Consider the following 19213-nt stretch of genomic DNA (forward strand, 5'->3'; position numbering starts at 1 on the left):
GGGAGCAAAAACTGGTTGGGTTGCCATGAAGAACAGCAACAGAGAACTTCCTCACAATAAGTAAATACATTATGTAAGAAACAAACATTTCGTGACAGAGATCAAGCTAATTCTAGCAAGATCCAATTTTCAGAATTTGAGGCTAATTAAATTCAAATTATATAAAATGAGGATAACTATTAAAATAATTTACCCAGGACTGCACAGGACTCTCCATCACTTAGCATTTCTTTAATATTTTTATTTTTTTTTCTTAAGAAAACTGTTCGACCTATGTGATGAAGAATTTTGCTTAAGGATGTCCAATGGTCTGTGTTATACATGAGATTGAACCAGTCGATCATGGTGGCTCTTTCTGGCCCTAAAATCTACTCTTCTACCTCAATCTCCGCTCTAGTGAAAAAAGGAAGAAAGTTAATCCACAAACCCAAAGAACTGTTAAAAACATTAATTGACTAATAAAAAGCGATATAACGCTTGACTTAAAGAGGGTGTTCTGCAAATATCGGGGATCATATGTTGTGCTTACAGTACAGTGAAGGTTTGCCTGACATAGCATATATAAAATCTCTTTTTAATTTCCTTCAAAGAAAATATGGACACATTTGGCTATGAGCTTCTGAAGAAAAACAGTTCGTGTGCACTCAGGAGACGTGTTGTAGTCTGACAGTTATCTATAGTTTCTGTCTGAGCCCAGCACACGTCATCCCCTTCGTTCCTCCTACATGCATCTGCACCACACATATGCATCCCCATGCTCTTTACATGCCTTCCTTCAGCAGAGCCAGAATTCCCCCCCCTTCCCAGTGTGCTTTCAGCCGCTGCAGCCCAGCAACAAGTGCCGGAAAATATCAGAAATACACATGAATGAGAGCATAATGTGCGTGCAGAGCAGACCCTTGCCCCATGCAGCACAGATGGGCAGAGCTTGGAGAGGCAACCAAGGCCATGCATGGGCTGTAGGGTCCGTCCAATGTGAGGTACATGACTAAACCCAATTATGTCAGAGGCATCAGCCCTCATTTTCTGGGAGCCTTGGTCTGATTTCTAAAAGCAATGAGCATTCAGCACTGCAGCTGAAGGCATTGAGGACTGTGTTCTGAACAAACACACACAAAAGATTGTGTTTTCTGAAAAATCATGTCCTAAATGCCTGGAATTGAGTAAATAAATATACATCTTTCAGAATTATCTCTGCTAATAAGACCATATGTCTTGGCATTATTATAAAGATCAATTCAGTGGTTTTGACGTACTTAGCTATTTTAGTCACAATTATCACAGGAAAGGCTGTGACAAAATTAATAGCACTGTGTTCAGAACAGGATTTAAACAGTGTGCAGTATGGAGCCAGAACCACGAGGTGGATGAGGATAATAAAGGAAAACACTGAATTTCTACCTCACCAAGTAATGTTCATCATAGAGGTAGCTGTCGTGCAAAAAAAAAAAAAAAAAAAAAAAAAAAAGCATAATATTATGAGAGAGCCTGAGATTAGTTTAGTGCATGTCCACATGGGTGAGGAATTCACATCATCTTTAATTCTTGTGTTTCCTAACTTACTTCTTTTTCTTGAGATTTGAAGATGTAAATAATTAACTTAAAAAAAAAAAAAAAGATTAGATGCAAATTTTTTTAAGTGGTTTTAAATATTAAGCTCTTTTTAGAACTTCTAACGTTCACTGTGCCACTTCAGGAAGGATATGGACCATAGCACACTTAAAAACACACAACAAAATCAGACTGGACATATGTCTGGTACAATCCTGTACAGTTAGTGGAGTGGCATCTCTTTGTACCAGGCTTGACTTTGAGTCCTCCATTTGTCTTTGCCACAGAGCATTAGAGGAGACTATTGGGTTGCCACAGGAGCTGGACTACCCTTTGCATAATAAGGTATGAGCAGTGATGAAAAAATTTGCTGTAGCTGGGGCACTTAGGATATTGTCTGATCCATACGGATTATTTCATGATTAACAACACACTCAATCTCGCATTGCAGTCTTGCCCTCAGGAGGGATATTAATGTACCATGTTTCACCTTTAAAGTCTCAGGAATGTAATATCTCTGAGATCTCTGTCCCTCTGTTACATTTGGTGGAACCAGACTAGCTACTTTTGGAGATGGAGAAAAGGATGCTGTGAAAGCATAACTATCATTTCCACAGCAAATTTGACCAAAAATAGTAAGACAGGTCAATGAAATACTGCTGCAATGAATGTGTAGCATAGCAGGGCCTCAGTTCAGCTGTCTTTAAACCATGTATAGAAAAAGTTCTGAGGGTAGCTTTAGACTGGCAACACAGATCTCCATACAAGCTAACAAGTAGCTATATCAAGTGTATTCATATCTTTTCAGATAGGTTCTGGCCAGACTTAGCTCTTTGCTTTTATGATGACACTGCTAGAGATAGATAGCTCATTAAGTTTGTATAGCTCATTAATTTGTCTACTCTAGTTCACAATTGCTACTGGGGGATAAATGTCCTTAGATAAAAAGAACAGTGTAACTTTGAATGGGGTGTATCACTGTTTGCACAACAAACACACGTAGCCCTGCCTCAGCTGCTTCTTGTGTTGTTTTATCCTCGTGCCCTACTCCCCTCTTCCACCATAAGGCGATGCATGCTCCAGCACCCATATGCCACTGCAGTGAGGTGCATTAGACACATCACTTTGAGCTGCTGAACTAGCCACAGGTTGCAAACACAACTACGAACTATGAAGCTGTGCCAGTCCTCCAAACCCTCCTGTAAATTCATCAGCTTTCCTGGTGTTCCTTTCCCAGCCACCTGGGTTTTAATCCTTTGCTCATCATTTCATCAGACTCTGATAGTCCATGTTTGGGGTTCTCTTAGAAACAGGTGAAAAATGATCTTTGATAAGACTATTTATCATTGCACAGCCACCAAGCCAAACTAGCAGCACGGTGCACGTTTGGAGTAAATGCTCCATCCAGTATGATAAGAAACCCTGTACCCTTCAAAGGAAGACTACAGATAGGCTACAAGATCGACCAGGTGAGACAAAGAGAAATGCTGGGAACAATTTTGTGAGTTTTCGACTGTAAAGACAAAATGGCACTAATTTAAATGGAATTTTAATCAGGAAAGGATGGTTTATCAAAATCAGGGAGACTCTTCACAGCAGCCAATATGCTGGTGATCCCCTCCTGCCAGTGGGCCAAGCTCCATTTTCAAGTCCTTTAAAGAATACTGCCATACACCATAACAATATTCTCATTTCTCTGACTCCTCTCTTCTTTTCAACAAAGGGCTTCTTAAAAGGTTTTAGTGGCACTCCAGCACAGAATAGGAGTCAAAATAAACAACAGCTCAAAACCTGGACATCTGCAAATACCACTGTAGACAGAGAGACTGTGTGGAAAGAGAAAGAATCTGTGTCTCTGACTCAGAAAAGAGCACTGCCCGAATTCATAGGAATTTCTGTGACACAAGAAGAACATAGCACAGTGAAAGTTCCCCAAGAAGCGAAGCAAAAGAAGACTGGATTTGGGACTTAATCCTCCAAAAGAGGACTAAGGATGACAAAATGGAGACTGACATCTTTATTATTATAGAAGTTATTATGAAATGCATGTGTGCGTGTGTGTAGGAGTGGGAGAGCAGGGAGAAAGATGACTTATAAACTTATATGTAACATCAGCAGGTTGAGAAGATGCAATCCCATTCTTTTCCTGGATTTGCTACTCTTTGTTCCTCCTTCTCAGTCATTCAGTCTAACAAAAGGAGAAGCAGAGGATGAAATGCCAAACACCAGGTAATAGAGGTTCAAAAGAGCTTAGATACAGGAACATCCATGGTAAAAAAAAAAAAAAAAGAGAGAGAAAGAAAAAAAAAAAGGAAAAAAAGGAAAAAAAAAAGCCATAAACTTTAAGGAAAAAAAAATGTTTTTTTCAAACCCTGTTGCAGAAAATGGGAATGCAGAGAAAAATTGAAATGAAACGTGAAGTATTTGCACCTAGTACTGAGTGAATTGTATTAGCTTGATGCTTAAATTGGCATCATTATTATTGTTATGGCTGCAATTCAGTCTTTTAAAACGTTTTTGCTAACAGTGTAAGAATGCTAACAGTGAAAGAAGCAGGTCAAAGTTTAGACATACACACCGAGAGCCAGGCTGGCATGTGAATCGTCAAGATTTTGCTCAGTTCTTGCAAGTCTTCAGTTTAATGAAGTACATGAAAACCAGAATGAAAACTCACAAATTCCAGTTTTTTCACATACAGATTCTGGCAACAAAAGTCAAAATAAAAACGGATGTAGCTATTATTTTTTGAGATTATAAAAGTAGCTAAACAAGTTATACTTGTTGAAAGGCTTGATAGCTTTATCTGCTACAACAACAGAGTGGTAAGCACCTTGGTTTGGATACATACTCAGATTTACTGCAGGTCCTTAACTATGGATGTCTAAGTGTACAATTTCCTCTCCAGGAACAGGAGTTTCTCCTTTGTCAGCAGTTATAACATATCTATTCTTATTCTGTTTCACAGATCTATGGGCATAGCTACCTTTGTTTGTTGACAATTTGTGCCACTTTCCATTTTAAATACCTTTCCTGGTTTAGACATATGTCTTCACAGGAAAAAATATGTTTAAAGACATTTTGAACTTGTCTGCAGTACAACTTCATCCTCTAATACTATTTATATGTTCCTACTCTAAAGTAATCAATATATACAAATTTATTCTCATTAATATCTCCAGCAGTAGTATTTTCTTTGTGCTCATTAAATTTCTTGTAATATAATTTTAGATATTTTTAAAGTTGCAAATTTAATTTTGTCAAACAAGTAATGACTGCAACTATTTCACTTTAGATAATGAGGATAAGAGGTGGTGGAAAAATTTAACCTCTTGCCTTCAAAACTACCAGGATTTTTTCAATCTCTAGCATAAAAAGGAGAACATTGTGGATACATACTACCACAGTATAATCTGTCATAAAGCACTTACTATAATCCAAAATCACCTGACACTAATAAAACAGCTGGTTTAACTTTTAGTGATTCTCATCCACTCTTGAAAAGTAATAAATGGGAATTTTTCATTGAGTCAAAATTCTAGGGAATCTCCCAGATTGTACGGTATGGGAGAGCTCTTGTATTTGCTTTTATAGCACGCTTTCTTTCCCCAGTTCCTGAGCACCGATCTGCTCCAAGACAGAAATATTTTGTTAATCATTACATCTTTGCAAATCAGCCTGAAAGGACCTCAAGAGATCCTGTAGAGCAACCTTCCCTGCTTTATACTGAATCAGCTGTACCAAAGCCATTTAGAAGTTTCAGACCTGAAAAAAGTCTCACGAGTATGAAAACCGTCTGCTTTTTTCTAGCTAGACCAATTGATATAGCAAAAAAAGTTTTATATATTTCTATGTTCTTTTCTATTCTTAAAACACAACTGTTAAACTCCTCCAAGAGCTGTCAATACTTCAGAAGTATAGCACCTATGGGCACCCCAGAAATTTTATTCCAGCATTTAACTGTTACTAAAATCACAAATTTTTTCCTGTACATATTAACCTAAATTTCCCTCACTACAACATGAGACCGTAATTTCTAGCCCTAGTGACATGAACTTAGCAGTTTAAGCTCACCTAACTTTACAACTAACCCTGTCTTTCTAAAGATCATTAACTCTTTCTCTTTATTCTTCCCATCTCTAAACTAAACAATTCTTCATGTTTCTTAAGTTCTCTAGTTATCTATCATTCTTGTTGCTTTCCTCTGGACTCTTAATTTGGTCTGCATCTTTCTGCAAGTACCGTGCACCCAAATTAATGTTATACTCCATCGAAAGTCCTACCTGGGCTGAGATTTTTCATGTATCTTACAAACAACGCTCCTGTTTTCACATCCCATTGTTCCATCCAGCATTTTCACCACAGTGTGATGCTACTGACTCATGCTTAGCTGGTGATCCACCAATTTTCCGCATTCTTTTCTCCTTAGCATGTGTTGCCTAGTCAGCCATTCTCCATTCTGTATTTGAGTAAAAGATTATTCCTGATTTCACAGCCCTGCAACCTGCTTGGTTTTCTGGAGGTTGTTACTCAGTCAAAATCACTCCATATCTGACCCTTGTCTTTCAAGGTGCCCAAAACCTGTTTCAGCTTGGTGACATCTGCAGGCTGAGTGTCCACATGCTCTGGCCCATCATTTGAACCACCAATGAGATAGGGAAGAGCTTTGAACTTCAAGCAAATCCCTGTGGAATCCCAACCTCAGTGATTTGCTTCTCAGTCCCTTTGGTCTCACCGTAAATCACCTGGATATCTTCAACCACAGAACAAAATACATGGGCTGAAACAAGAAGAAAATATCATGTTTGTGAAAAGATTCCTCATTTGAGAAAGACAGAGAGATGAAGACTCTCACTGACAAGTGCACTAGGAATTCTCAGACATCAGTAAAACACATGTTGGAGGAACAAATCCCTGTGAAAGACAATGAAGCCAAGAATAGCCCGCTTTCCAAACAGTGCTGCCATGGCTATGTGGTGAGAACATAATATTTGGAGTTTCAGCAAAGGAAACAGTTTGAGAGATTCCTTGGGATCATGACTCCTAGGGATCGGTATACTACAAAACTCAGCAAACTGCTCCTGAGAAAGCGAGACAATGACCCCAAAACTGCCACGTATTCAACTTCATCTCAGATTCAGAGTTACAAAAGAGGAAGAACTCTGCTAAAAGTGGGTTTTTACAGTCCTAATTAGTGACAAAATTTGATTTTAAGTTAGCACACATTTTCAGCAAGTTAAACCTACTGAAATGACCACCATTTAGCATCAATACAAATAAAGTTTAAAGAATAAATATTTCAGGTCTTTAATGCATGCACAGATATTTCTGTTGAATGCAGAGCAATATCTCTGGTGCACCTGGCTCCACTGCAGTCACAGGACAGTGCAAACACACGATGGCAAATAATGTGTTTTGCAGCCTCAGCTGTAATAACCTGCATCATACACATGACTTATTTGTTGCCTGCAAATGCAACCTCGATTCAAAACTGTAGACAGTCTGGTCCAGCCCAAAGCAATCTCATCATCCAACGAGTATCTGGGTTCATGCTAAAAGCCTCACTCTTATACAAAGTAAGTCAAGGTGTTCTGCTGCCTACACACTGCTAAGCACTGCCGCCCGGCAGAATTTTGCACCACCATCCTGCACTTGCCCTGCTGCTGCCTACCAGAAGGCACCTACCAGAGAGGAAGGATAAGGTCCAGAATAAGGTTTTAAAAACAAAATTGAAAGAGGTACCCTGGGTTTCTTGCTATTGTAGCTGCATGGCTGTGTACCTGAGGATTGCACTTGAGTCAAGAGACCCTACGTTGCCTATGCTGAAATGGATATATCACACACTGGCACCGGGGACCTCGGGGGTTCATGAGTATTTGTGGTGCGTTTAGTTGACATCACGTTGGCAGCACCTATATTTTGTCCATCCCACCTGCACAATCCTGTAAGTCCATCTTCTCAAGTTCTGCAGTTACTCGTGCAATATTTCTTATGTCGATAACAGCAGAATGCAGCATCAACTGCTATAGACACTTCAAAGATCATGACTATGAAGGCAAGTTGAACAAAATCCAAAGTGACTGTCAACAGCTCGGGGGGACTTCTGGAGCAACAGAGCAACGCAAACATGCTCCTGAAGCATGCCTGGCTTAGGATGTTCAGCTGGTCCCTAACTCCATCCAACTCTTTGCAAAACACCTTGAAATTTTCATTCTTCATGCAGAGAGAGGAGTCTGCATCAGGGTTATCTTCTTCTAGAAGAGTATCCACTCAGTACACACGAGTCTGAATAATTGCTCTCGTGTCCATCTTTTCTGCATTGACCTCAAGAAATTTGCAGAAATCCTTGCCTGCGTTTCCTGGAAGTGATTTGCATAAAGAACCAACAAAGAAACTATTTCTCCAAAAGCAGCAGTTCTTGCTTCTGCTAGCCAAGTACAGCTGGATTTATTTCTGTATACATATCGGCATATACCTCTGACATACAGCTGACCTTTTCAAACCACTGTACCAGCTGATAACTGACAGGAAATGAATTTCTGGGGCGAGGACAATTTTTGCTTTTTGTGTCTGCCTGCAAAGCTGCCCCATCCTGAGCATCAGCAAGCACTGTGAATTCTTCCTTTACTGCTTGCCGTAGCAGTGTCATGGGGATGGTGAAGACCATTGGCAAGCTGTCACGAATACAGTAGCGACACAGTAATTGCGTGGGAACTTTAAAAGTGATGAACATCCAGTCGCTCACCTCACGGCCAGCACACCAAACCAACAAGATCTCCTCTCTGAACCTCAGAGGGAAGCAGCTGGTAGGTCCTGGCCGCTCAGGTAGCCCCATCAAAGAGTCAGCAGCCAGCGCTGAGCAGAATCGTGCTCGTGCTGCTCACGCATATTGTGTTAGCAGTTGATGAATTGTGGTTATCTGAGCTATAGCTTATTCCTCATGGGTAAGCCGACTCAAATTGAAAACATCACCACTCTTCAGCAACGGGTTTTTGTGTGTGGACGAGTCAAATTAGAAGCAAAGTCTGAGCTGGGACTCCAGTTATTCCATAGTGAAGACAACCCCGTGTTATCCAAATTCATCCCCTTCCAGGGACTCAACTTTATTGGTTATTCAAACATTACTGTAAAAAAACCTTGGCTGACACTTCCTACCCAAACTTGGCCATTCCTTAAATTTTCCTCCAAAATCTGCTTTGTCCTAGCTGTCTCTGGGCACAAAGGGACACTCCCACATCCTTTACATTCCATTTGGGGCTAATTGAACTCACATGTCAGCGTGAGTCAGCACTAATTACCAGGAATATTAAGGAAAGATTTGGCACCAGACCTTGGTTATTCAACAGTGGAGCCCCCACATTTAGTGGGGTCTCGGGTTAAACCGAACCCCTTAAAAGCACTACAGAAAAAGCTCTACCAAGTCCTTAGTCCAGTTCAATGCCGTACAGGCAGATCCTGATGCCGAAACTGCCTTTGCCATATTTTCAGATACACCTACGGAAAGGCAAACCGAATGGAAAAATCATTTCTGACTACTAAATCCTCCACAGTAGAGTTCAAATCTGTTTATACGCTGAAACTGATGAATCAATATTAGACCGGCTGGCTGGTTTTTGTAAGCATCCCCACTGCAAACAGGGCCTAGCAATGCATTTCCTTATTACAACTCCTGGGCAGAAATCTGAATCGATGGGAAGCCGGGGTAATGATGAACCTCCCCCTCCCCGTGGATCATTTGGACAAAAAACACCGAAACCACAACAGCGTGGGTTCTCCACGTACGAGTGTTTGTGCTCAGGCTGAGGAGCGTAGGTGTTCACATGCTGTCCCGACACAGCTTCCAGAAACCCAGTCCTCTCCTCCAGCCTAGAGAACGCCCAAATATACTCCGACAGTCAACTACCGAAAACACTACGCCACCACAGACACACCATCACGCAGAGACGTGGTAGACACGACGGCGAGAAGCGAGGACTGTCTCAGCCCGTACTTGGTCGGGGTGCCGGCTGGAGAGACAGCATGAAAGTCACTACCAGACCCTTAACCGGCAACTCTGCTTCTTAACATCCACGTTACTCGGTGCTTTATTTTTCAAGGAAATAAATTCTTGCCCTTGGTTGCAAATTAACAGAGCGTCTCGGTAGTGAATTTGATCTTGTCGGTCATGAAGTCCCTTGCCTAAGTGCAACGATTTAAGTCTTAGCCCAGGATAGTAACACTCTCTACGCTCCATAAAAAAAGAACTGTTTTGTTTTATCTAGTGCAAACATATGTGCATCAACACCCTTCTCAACAGACTACTTCTGAGCCCAAACAGACCGTTCGGTTTTATTTAAATCCAGTCCCGGTTGTCCTTTTCAAGCCTCCAACTACCAAACAGCGTCAAGCATTTTCTTGGGTTTTTCTGTTGGCTCTTTTTTTTTTTTAGGTCTTTAGTCCATCTCCTAGAAACTCACTAAATGACGCACGAACATTATTTGTGCCCGTCTTAAGAAAGAAAAAGTTCTTTTTATGAGATATAACTTGGTTTTACGCTCTTTCTGTTTTAATCCAGCAAACGCATGGAGGCACAGCTTCGCTTGAAGACGCACAAAACTCTTGTTTACTAACCAAAGTAACCCCAAGTCAGAAAAAGCACCGGAGCCCTTCCCTCGGCGATTCTCCCCCCCGTTTTTCGCGTGTCAAACTGAAACACGAAAAGAACTCGGAGCTCTTGGGCTGCACACCGCCGAAACCACCCGTTTTGGAGGGTTTCTCCCCGCGGCGTGCTCCCGGCCGCCCCGCCGTGTGCCAGGTGAGCGCAGCCGGGGCTGGATGAGGCCGCTGGAGGGGAGCTTCCCCTCGCCCTCTTCTCCCCCGGAGCTCTCCGGAGGCACCCGGGGAAGGGATGCCCGAAGCCTCCCGCGGTGTAGGTGCCGCGGTGGAGCCTTTCGCTGCCTCTTTTTCGGCTCCGGGCGCGCCGAGGGCATCACCCGGCACCCCGGGGGGGCGTCGGTGCGGGAGCCGCGGGGCTCGGCGGGCGCACGGGGGAGGCAGCGGCGGCACCGGGGCAGGCTGCGCGACCCCCGGTACCCCACGGAGCCCCTCGGGGGGCTTCCTCGTCCCCCCCACGGGAGCCGTCCGTGCTCGGCGACTGACTTACCCCACGGTGCCCGCCAGCACGCCAAGTTTCTCCGGGCGGCGGCGGCGGGGCGAGGGGCGGCGGGGCCGGAGAGGGTGCCGGCGGCGGGGAAGGATGCTTCGGCCGCCGCTCCCCTTGGCGATCCAGGTGGCGGGCTGGCGAGTGCTGAGCGCAGGCGGCTGCCCGCCGGGTCCCCGCTCTCGCACGCGATCCCCGGCCCGCCGCCGCCGCGGCCCGACGGCGGCAGAGGGCGCTGCGGCGGCACCGGAGGCGGGCGGCGGGATGCGGGATGCCGGGGGGACCGCGGCCGGGATGGGGACGGGGCTCCGGGCTGCTGCCCTCGCCTCCTTCTCCTCTCTCGCCTCCCGGCGCCGTGCGAAGCGCCCGGTGCCCGCCGGGGCGGGCCGCGACACCTGCCCCGGGCCGGGAGGGAGCCCCGAGAAGGCGGTAGGGGGGAAAAAATAAATAAATAAATAAATAAATAAAAGGCAGCGCCTCCTTCCCCGCCTGCCCGGAGCTGCCCCCCGGCCGCTGCCCTGCCCCGTCCCCACGCCCCGGTCCCCGCCCGGCGGGGGCTCTCGTCCTTCCCCCCCCGCCGCGGTTCCCCCGGGGCTGGTCGCCCAGCACGGCGTTTGCCGGCCCCGGCAGGGGATGTTCGCCCGCTGGGCTCGCCCGCAGGTTGCTGGTTTGAGCTGGGAGAGCCCCCCCGGTCCCGGTCAGGGAGCCAGGGCCTGGAGAGGTGGTGTGGGGAGGCTGGGGACGGGCGAGTACCTGCAGCGGGTCTTGCACAGGGGGCTGGAGGGTAGGACAGGCGACATCAGGGTGGGACGGAAAGTGCAAGGCAACAGGGAGGGAAGCGGGCCTCTCCCCGGTGGGACACTAATCCGCTGTGCTGAAACACAATCACAGAGCCCTTTCTGAAACCCGTACCGACCAGGGGTGCAGATGCCCTGATGGACACGGCCCTTCAGCCAGCAGAGCCCTGCCTTCGCCACTTACACAACGTGGTGGCTCCCCAACATTGCATACATCTACACCATTACTTCCCAGGGTCACCCCTTGCTTTACACCCCACTGCCTGACCTGGCAGCCAGTGCTGAGTCTTTGGCTTGCCCACTCTGCCCGCCTTTTATCAGGGAGACCTGGCTTTGGCAGGTGTCTCCCCATACAACGTCTCCATCCCTCTGTCAACCAAGTTCTTCCAGACGAGGGGAAGCCCGGACCCCAACCCTCCCGTCTTGTGTATGGAGATTGAACGGCTCAGCTTGCAGGAAAACTATTGTTCCAGCAAAATAGAACCAGTCAGTGTTGTTGATTGCTCTGTTACATCTTCCCAGACAGAGCCTTGGCAATAAAAATAGATGCAATAATCCACATGGACAGTTGCAATTGTAAACGGCATTCAAAAAGCAAAAACGGAATTCATGGCTTGACACAGACATATCCCCAATCCGTCAGGATGTGACACATTGGCAATGCGTCTGTGCCAAACTATGAATTCCATTATTTACTTTTCTTCTGAATGCTATTTATGATTGTAACCTTCACAGTAAATTAGTGTATCTATTTTATATCAGGCATTTTCTGAGAGGCTTTGGTACTGTCTGCACTTATTATATTCACAGAATTGATGGAAGTTATACCAATTCAGGCCACCATAAATCTTTGGGGACCGCAGGCCGTGCTTATGTTAGGACGATTTGCCAGCATAAGCCTACCAGCAAAATCCTATCTGGCAGAGGCTGGGCCTATGTTTGGAAAGAGAAATCAAAGGCCATCATCACTGAATAGCTCTCCACTAGATGGAACAATGGTGCTTCGGCTGCCAGGCCATCGACACTGAATGATTTACCCAGAAGAGAAGCGGGCTGGGGGGTGGGACCCAGAACGCACTGGATGATGGGGACGCAGTCATGTGGCAACTATTGTTCGCAGCTCCTCGCCGCCAGCGCCCGAGGAGAGCCGTGGAGGTGGGAGGCAGCGCGTTAGCAGGCACGTGAAGCCACATGAAGACACGTCTGAGCTCTTCGGCTGGGCAGAAACCAGCTCTGATTTCGGAGCGGTGTCACCAAGCGGCATTCAGGCCGCCCTGCCAAATCCCATAGCAGGTTCATTGGGCTGGGAACGGCGCCGAGCTAACGCACACCCAGCTGGAAACCGGACCCTCTCGCACCTGTCTGCATCGATACGTCCGAAGGTGACGTTTCAGATGTTTTACAGGAGCTTTTTTCACAGATGGATGACCCAGCAGGCAGAGAGAATACTCCTACCGTGCTCCCTTCGCTCCCTGATTTCTAAATTTTGTTAAAAGTAATTGCATTTGCCAGGCAAGAATTGTTTTTCATAATCTCTTGCCGCTGACTGTTTATACTTATACCAGCTCTGTGCAGATGCTTTTATACAAGTTAGGCTTACTGAACAACTGCCAGATAGTTCTGCTTTCCTTCTTGAATTTTAATCGCTTACTTGCCCAGTATCTATTTTTAAAATGGAGCTGTAAATGGAGCACTAAGTTCCATCACTCACCGTAGACGCAGAGGGTCAGCACCCTCCTTACGCCTCCTCCACTCCCTCCTGCAGGGGACGAGCAGGGATCCAGACCTGGGCTGCCAAAGCATTGAACCACGGGCATAGTTATTTAAGTTTCGGCATGCACCGAGATGCTTTGCAGGACTGGAAGTGGAGCTCAGCATTTCGCAGGGCTGAGACCACGGTTATCAGGAGGTACCGATTTTATAATATCGGTGTGTTTGTCTGTAAATTTGTGTGTACAAAGGCACAGGTAAAGACACAGAAACTGTGGTGGCTGCAGAGGCAGGAGGGCTGTGCAGTCTGAACTGCGTCCTGTTGCCACAAGCACTCAGTCTGCAGAGTGCCCATGCGTGGCTTTCAGACCCTGCATCCTCGCAGCAGATCTGTGCCCATGTGTGCACACAGATAGGTTCAAAGCGGAAACCTTTAAAGATATATTTCTCCTCAGACTCCCTTGGTGGAAAATGCAGGTGTGTTCATTCAAAGTGCTGGTCTGAGTACTCAACCTAGACTCCACACCTTCATTTTCAGGACCATATGCTGTCAATTTCTCACACAGCCCCATTTCACTTCTGGAAAATAATTATAGATCTCAGTCTTAATCTGCTTTCTTATGGACATCATTATTTCAAGCTCCTACACACTCAGAACGTTCATTTTATCTCTAGCATTATTGCTTTTCAAATGTAATTTGCTTCTGAACTGTATCCTTTCTCTCATTTTTTAGTATTTCCCATTATTTTTAGACTACCGGGAAGGGAGGTGATCTTGTGCGGGAGACTAGCAGGGAGCTGGAAGCCAATATAATTTTCTTCTTTAAATGCTTTAAATGACACACACTATTGGAAAAAGGAGACAGACATTCTTAATATTCTCATAAACACAAGCATTTCCTCATGAAGCCACACTGGTTGCTTCTTATTCTTTCCATACTGCTTTTATAAACTCTTAAAGTACAAAGTGATTGAAATACAGTAGGTCTCCATATTACCAGATCTTGCGATTTCAAATTACCTTCTTTTCTTTTAACAGAGCTTTTCAGAACTATCCTATTTGATTTTTAAAAAAGGAAAAAAGCAGTACGATATTTGGGTAACCCTCTTGGTAAACTGCAAGCAGACCTCAGTCCTTGTTTAGTCTCTGTTTTAATCAGCTGTCCATAAGAAATGCAGAAGTCAAATCGCAGATCAGAATAGCATCTTGAAGACCAGTTTTTGTTTTTTCTTTTTAAGTTTTCAGGATGTGCTTAATTGATAAGGGATAGCTCTCCACACCTGCATACTTATAAAGGTTGCTTCTGGTAACTTCATCCAAATGCCTTACACAACGACTGAAATTTCATCACCTGAGCCGCTTTTGCTGCCGTTTTCCTCTTCCTGCTCCTCGGGGGGCTGAAGGTGCATAGGGCTGCCGTGCTGAAGTTTTTCTGGTAAAGGCTTCTGAAGGCTGCAGAAAAGGGTAGAGGAACTGAGGCTGCTGCACTGCTGCTGCCCACATGCGGGGAGTGCTGCTTGCTGCCTTGCTGGATGAGACACCGGGTCGGGAGCTGCCTCTGCAGTCCAGGGCCAGGCAAAGCAGGAGGCACCGTCTCGGGCAACAGCACCCTGGAAGTGGCAGCAACCTCAGTGCTGAAATTCAGTCACTTTTTGCCCAAAAGCTTAGAAGAACAGGGCTTATAGCAAGATATTTTTTCCATGCCTCTGCGATGCTTCTTGCACGCTTCTGTGTGTTTGTTTCAGTTCTGTTTCCAGCAACTCCCCAGACCTTTCTTACCTAGAATTAAATATGATCTTGTGAATTGTGTCAAAATGCAAGAAGTGTTTATCATATTTACAGAGAGACTGGAAAAAAAAGAAAAAAGGGTGTTTAGAAATCAAAATCCTAACTGTATTTTCCCAACTTAAGTAAGTAGAAGGAAAATTATAAGGAAATATTTAAACAGAACATTATAAGACAGCAAATATGATTTGTTGTATTATTCATCTCTCATTAGAAATCACACAAACAGCTAAACGGGGTTGATTTCCTTAAGTATTAACAGAGGGGGCTAAAGCAACAGGGAAACGGCAGAGCAGAGCTCTTACAGGTCATTATTGTCTATAAAAATCAGTAAGTAACTGCATCATGTCAGTGAATTTTCAAGTCGGTTCCCTCCATATGGTCCATCTTCCCTCAGACAAGTCAGTTGCTAAAAACAAGCAGTAAGTCATCCCCATTCTTTTATTTTAATACTGTAAAAAATATTTGTTTTTATAACCAAATTGATTTAAGACTTGGTGCAGCCACAAAACATTCTAAACAGATGTCTAACTTGAAAGACACTAGCATACTTTCTTACCCCATAGTTATGGAAATTTGAGGTGCATGGAACCTGAAACTTAGATTTTTAAGCCCAAAGGAAAATGCATATATATATATATATATATATATAAAACATCTGTTATTATAAGTATGTATTTATAATAACAATTGACTTCATTGAACAGAAAACTCACTTCTTACACAGATCTGTAACTGGATTAAAAGCTGTGCAAACAGAAAAGTTGTTACACTACTTATGATTTATGTGCAGAGGAAATATCACTGTATTAATATGCGGATTTCTGTTTACAGCTGTAGATGCCACAAGAAAGGGAAAGATTTTATTGACGCATAGATGAAGAATCTGAAGTGTAGCAGAGCCTGTAAGCTTTTATAATTGTTTGCTCGAGCACAGCATTTCCTAGGTGAAGTATTAGAAATGTTGCATCCTGAGGAGCGCAGCAACAGAGGAGCACCAAACACTTCTGTCTTTGACCTTGGGCACAGGGTTATGATAGTATGGGAACTATATTCTCCTTCGGAAAATTGCCTGCTGCTTTCCTCTGCCCAGTGCATTGATTGGTAAAGCAGGCACTGCACATTCGTCAGCCTATTCTGTAGCTTTTCCAGTGGAGTATCAGGACTGGCAAGGAGTATAAACTCAAATCAAAGGGGAAAAACCAACCACAATGAAAAGGGGCATCCTACTGTTCTTTTTTTTTTTTTTGAGTTCCATACAAGATAGAGGGTAAAATCCCTTGGGAAAAAGCTCATGGATATGATACGAAACCATGCCAGTCCATCTCATCCCTGCACACAGCCCACTTGGACAGTGCATGCATGAGGAGCACGTGCGGTCAGCTAGCACTGATCCCCCAGAGCTCCATCGCTGCCTTTCTGACTCTGCCCACCCTGCTTCCTCTCTACAGCCCCCAATTAGAGGCTACCTGGGAAGGACAAACAAGGCTGTTTCCTAAAGCAACCTCTAAATTATGAAGCAGCATGCTAGGGGAACAGGTGCCAAGCTATGATGCAGGTGCCAAGCAAGGTGGTGGTGTTGGACAGGGTAACCTTTAGCTCAGTTCCCAGGCCAGCTGAGGAGAGCTCCTTGAAATACTTGGAGCAGATTTGAGGTGCCAGTTCCAAAAGAGTAGCAGCACATAGGGTGAGGGGAGAACAAAGTGGACTTCTGCTGTGGAGAACAGAGATGCGTTGTGCTTGTTTTTTCATGCTTTGGATGTCCTCATGTATTTTAAACTTTGCAGAAAAGCACTTGCCCGTTGTGGATGCTCGCGTGCATGTGGTAAGGAACAGGAGAATAGGTGCAGGTGCATTTTTGTATTTTCATTGAATTTACATTGTTGAATAGTGTAAACTTTAATTATATGTCTGGTTTGAGTGCCTAGACCTACTAGGTTTCTAGTGGAGGGTTTGTGGGGAGAGAAGGGCTGCATATGGCTAATTGTACAGAGAACCAATGCTCTGCACAGTTCAACAGCTTCTTGCCTCTCCCACAATAGAGTAGAATCAGAGAATCATTAATGTTGCAAAAGACCTCCAAGATCATCTGGTCCAACCATCACCCTACTACCAATGTCACCCACTAAACCATGTCCCTAAGCGCCAGGTCCCAGTATGAAGTATTGATCTTGGTGAGGGGAGGCAGTACTGTCTCCACTTTCCCCCAGGAAATAGCTTGGCTGTAGGTGCTTCACGGACATGAATTCATACTCAAAATACAAAGTGTGGATGTTACCAAGCGTGCAAATATTATGCACTGCACTAACACTAAAATTTCAAATTAAGGAAAAGGGAGAATTTGAGATATCTTGAACACAATGAAGTCAAAGCCACTGTGAATAAACTGCCTTCCTCGGGGTTGATGCAAGGTGCAGGCAACCCAACTTTTAGACCTGAAGGCACTATGCTCCCCTAAGCAGGGCAGAACTGAGACAGGTGAGTCTTGCCAGCACAAATCCTGGTAGTGGTTTAATCACTTACCTGCTAATGGAAATAAGGTTTGGGAGACTGTAGTTTCTCTGTCAATAAAGGAAGAAGTTTGGAAGCAGACAGAAATTTTGGCAAAGCCTGCCCTGGCAGAGTTTGGCTGTTCACCTTTGCAATCACCTGTGTATCGTCTAGCATTTTTACCAGCTGCATCCTATTTAAGTCCCTCTTCTGCTAGGTCCTTGGAGAAGTTTAATATTTTCATCTCACTCTGCTGTCATTATTGCCCTTTCATTCTTTATCTCCTTCTTTGTCTTTCCCTTGCCTTAGAGACACCTTTGAGAAATGGTGCAGTTTGTCACCAAGGCCTCTCTTTCTCCCAGACAAGCCAGAAGTTTGGTCTCCTTTAACACAGCAGGACAGTAAATTTCAGGCGCAGGCACAAAGCTGTATTTGTCAGTACAAAGTTCAATGGAGAAGGCACAGCCAAAGTGTTGCTTCATCGTGCCTTTGCTGTCTTCTTCACTGTGATTTATAGAAGGCTTGAGATAATGCTTGATAACTTTACTATAAAAAAAAATGCTCTGCCAAGATGCATACTGAAAATTCACAATGTTTTTTTCTGAATTAGTTTCCTTTGTCATCAAAATCCAATCTGTATTTTGTAGTCGCATGCTCAGCAATGTGCTACCATGCTCTCAAATGTTTCTATGGTGAGGCTTGGGATGCATCAGGATGGCTGATGAAAGCCAGGTATGCAGCACTGGGGAGAAGAAATGGCCAGGTTAGCAAGCTAAAGCAGGAGAGATGCAGAACTTCAGGAATCAACTTGATTGAGTTCAGAGGGAGTAAGATGGGTTTTTGCTGTAGATATCAAATACTTCTAGATTTTATGGCTAACTGCAAGACACATTTAATAAGTTTAACTAAGGAGTTACCTTAATTCATGCATTAGGTATTTGAACCAAACTTTGGCACCCTTTGCAAAGACAGCATAAGTAGAATTAGCAGGTCTCATGTTAAATATCTTGAGGTTCTTATGTTAAAAACAATGACGCTGAACTGGATGGCACTAGACCTTTGCATTTTTTCTCCAGCTCCGTCCAGTCTGTCCTTGTCCCTTCCTTCCTCAGGTACTCAGTTCGAGCTGGGGTGGGTTGCTGCCCTTTCTCTAAGCTCACAAGAGACAGAAATTTTATCAAAGAAAAAAAAAGTGACACAAACAAGAAGAAAAACAAATTGAGACGACGTATGTAGGAGGCTGGGCTTGCATTCAGTTACTTTCACCAGCGTGCTAATCCAGTGTGATATTCCAAAAAGAAACGGAGTCCCCAGAGTGCAAGAAGGAACATCAAGTCTTTCCCTTAGGGAGTCCTTGCAACTCTTCTGCCTCTTTGGAACTTAAAAATCAGCATACCAACCTCAGGCACAGAGCGATTTTTGCCATCTTCTCTGAAGCGCTGCTGACAGAGCAAGTGTCCTCAGGGGAAGAAGGCTGGCTGGTGGTGGAGCGAGAGGATGGGGTACCATGTCCATTTCTGCAAAGTCTTGTCAGCTATCTGGTGCGCTCTCTCATGAGGAGTCATCAATCTTGTTTCCTTGGCACTTGTTGTCTGTCATCAACCTCTCCTCTGTTGGCCATGCCTAAATGTGTGGGTCTGAATGAGCGCACTATGCCAACAATCCCATCCAATTCCAGAGCGGGGAGACATGACGGGAGCCTTGCCAAGCATGCTGTTTGCCTCCAGTGCTGTTGTTGGCCAC

General features: G+C 44.5%; 1 protein-coding gene across 1 annotated transcript in view; it reads right to left on the reverse strand.

Moving 5' to 3' along the window:
• Positions 1-10915, reverse strand: part of AHRR (aryl-hydrocarbon receptor repressor) — a 95336-nt gene extending 84421 nt beyond the window's left edge. The window contains exon 1 of the mRNA XM_040549381.1: positions 10691-10915. The gene's annotated coding sequence lies outside the window, so the exon portion shown is untranslated. The remainder of the gene's footprint in view (positions 1-10690) is intronic.
• Between the last annotated feature and the right edge of the window lie 8298 nt (positions 10916-19213).

Source organism: Cygnus olor, chromosome 2, assembly GCF_009769625.2.
Source record: "Cygnus olor isolate bCygOlo1 chromosome 2, bCygOlo1.pri.v2, whole genome shotgun sequence".
In the NCBI taxonomy this organism is placed as follows: Eukaryota; Metazoa; Chordata; class Aves; order Anseriformes; family Anatidae; genus Cygnus; species Cygnus olor.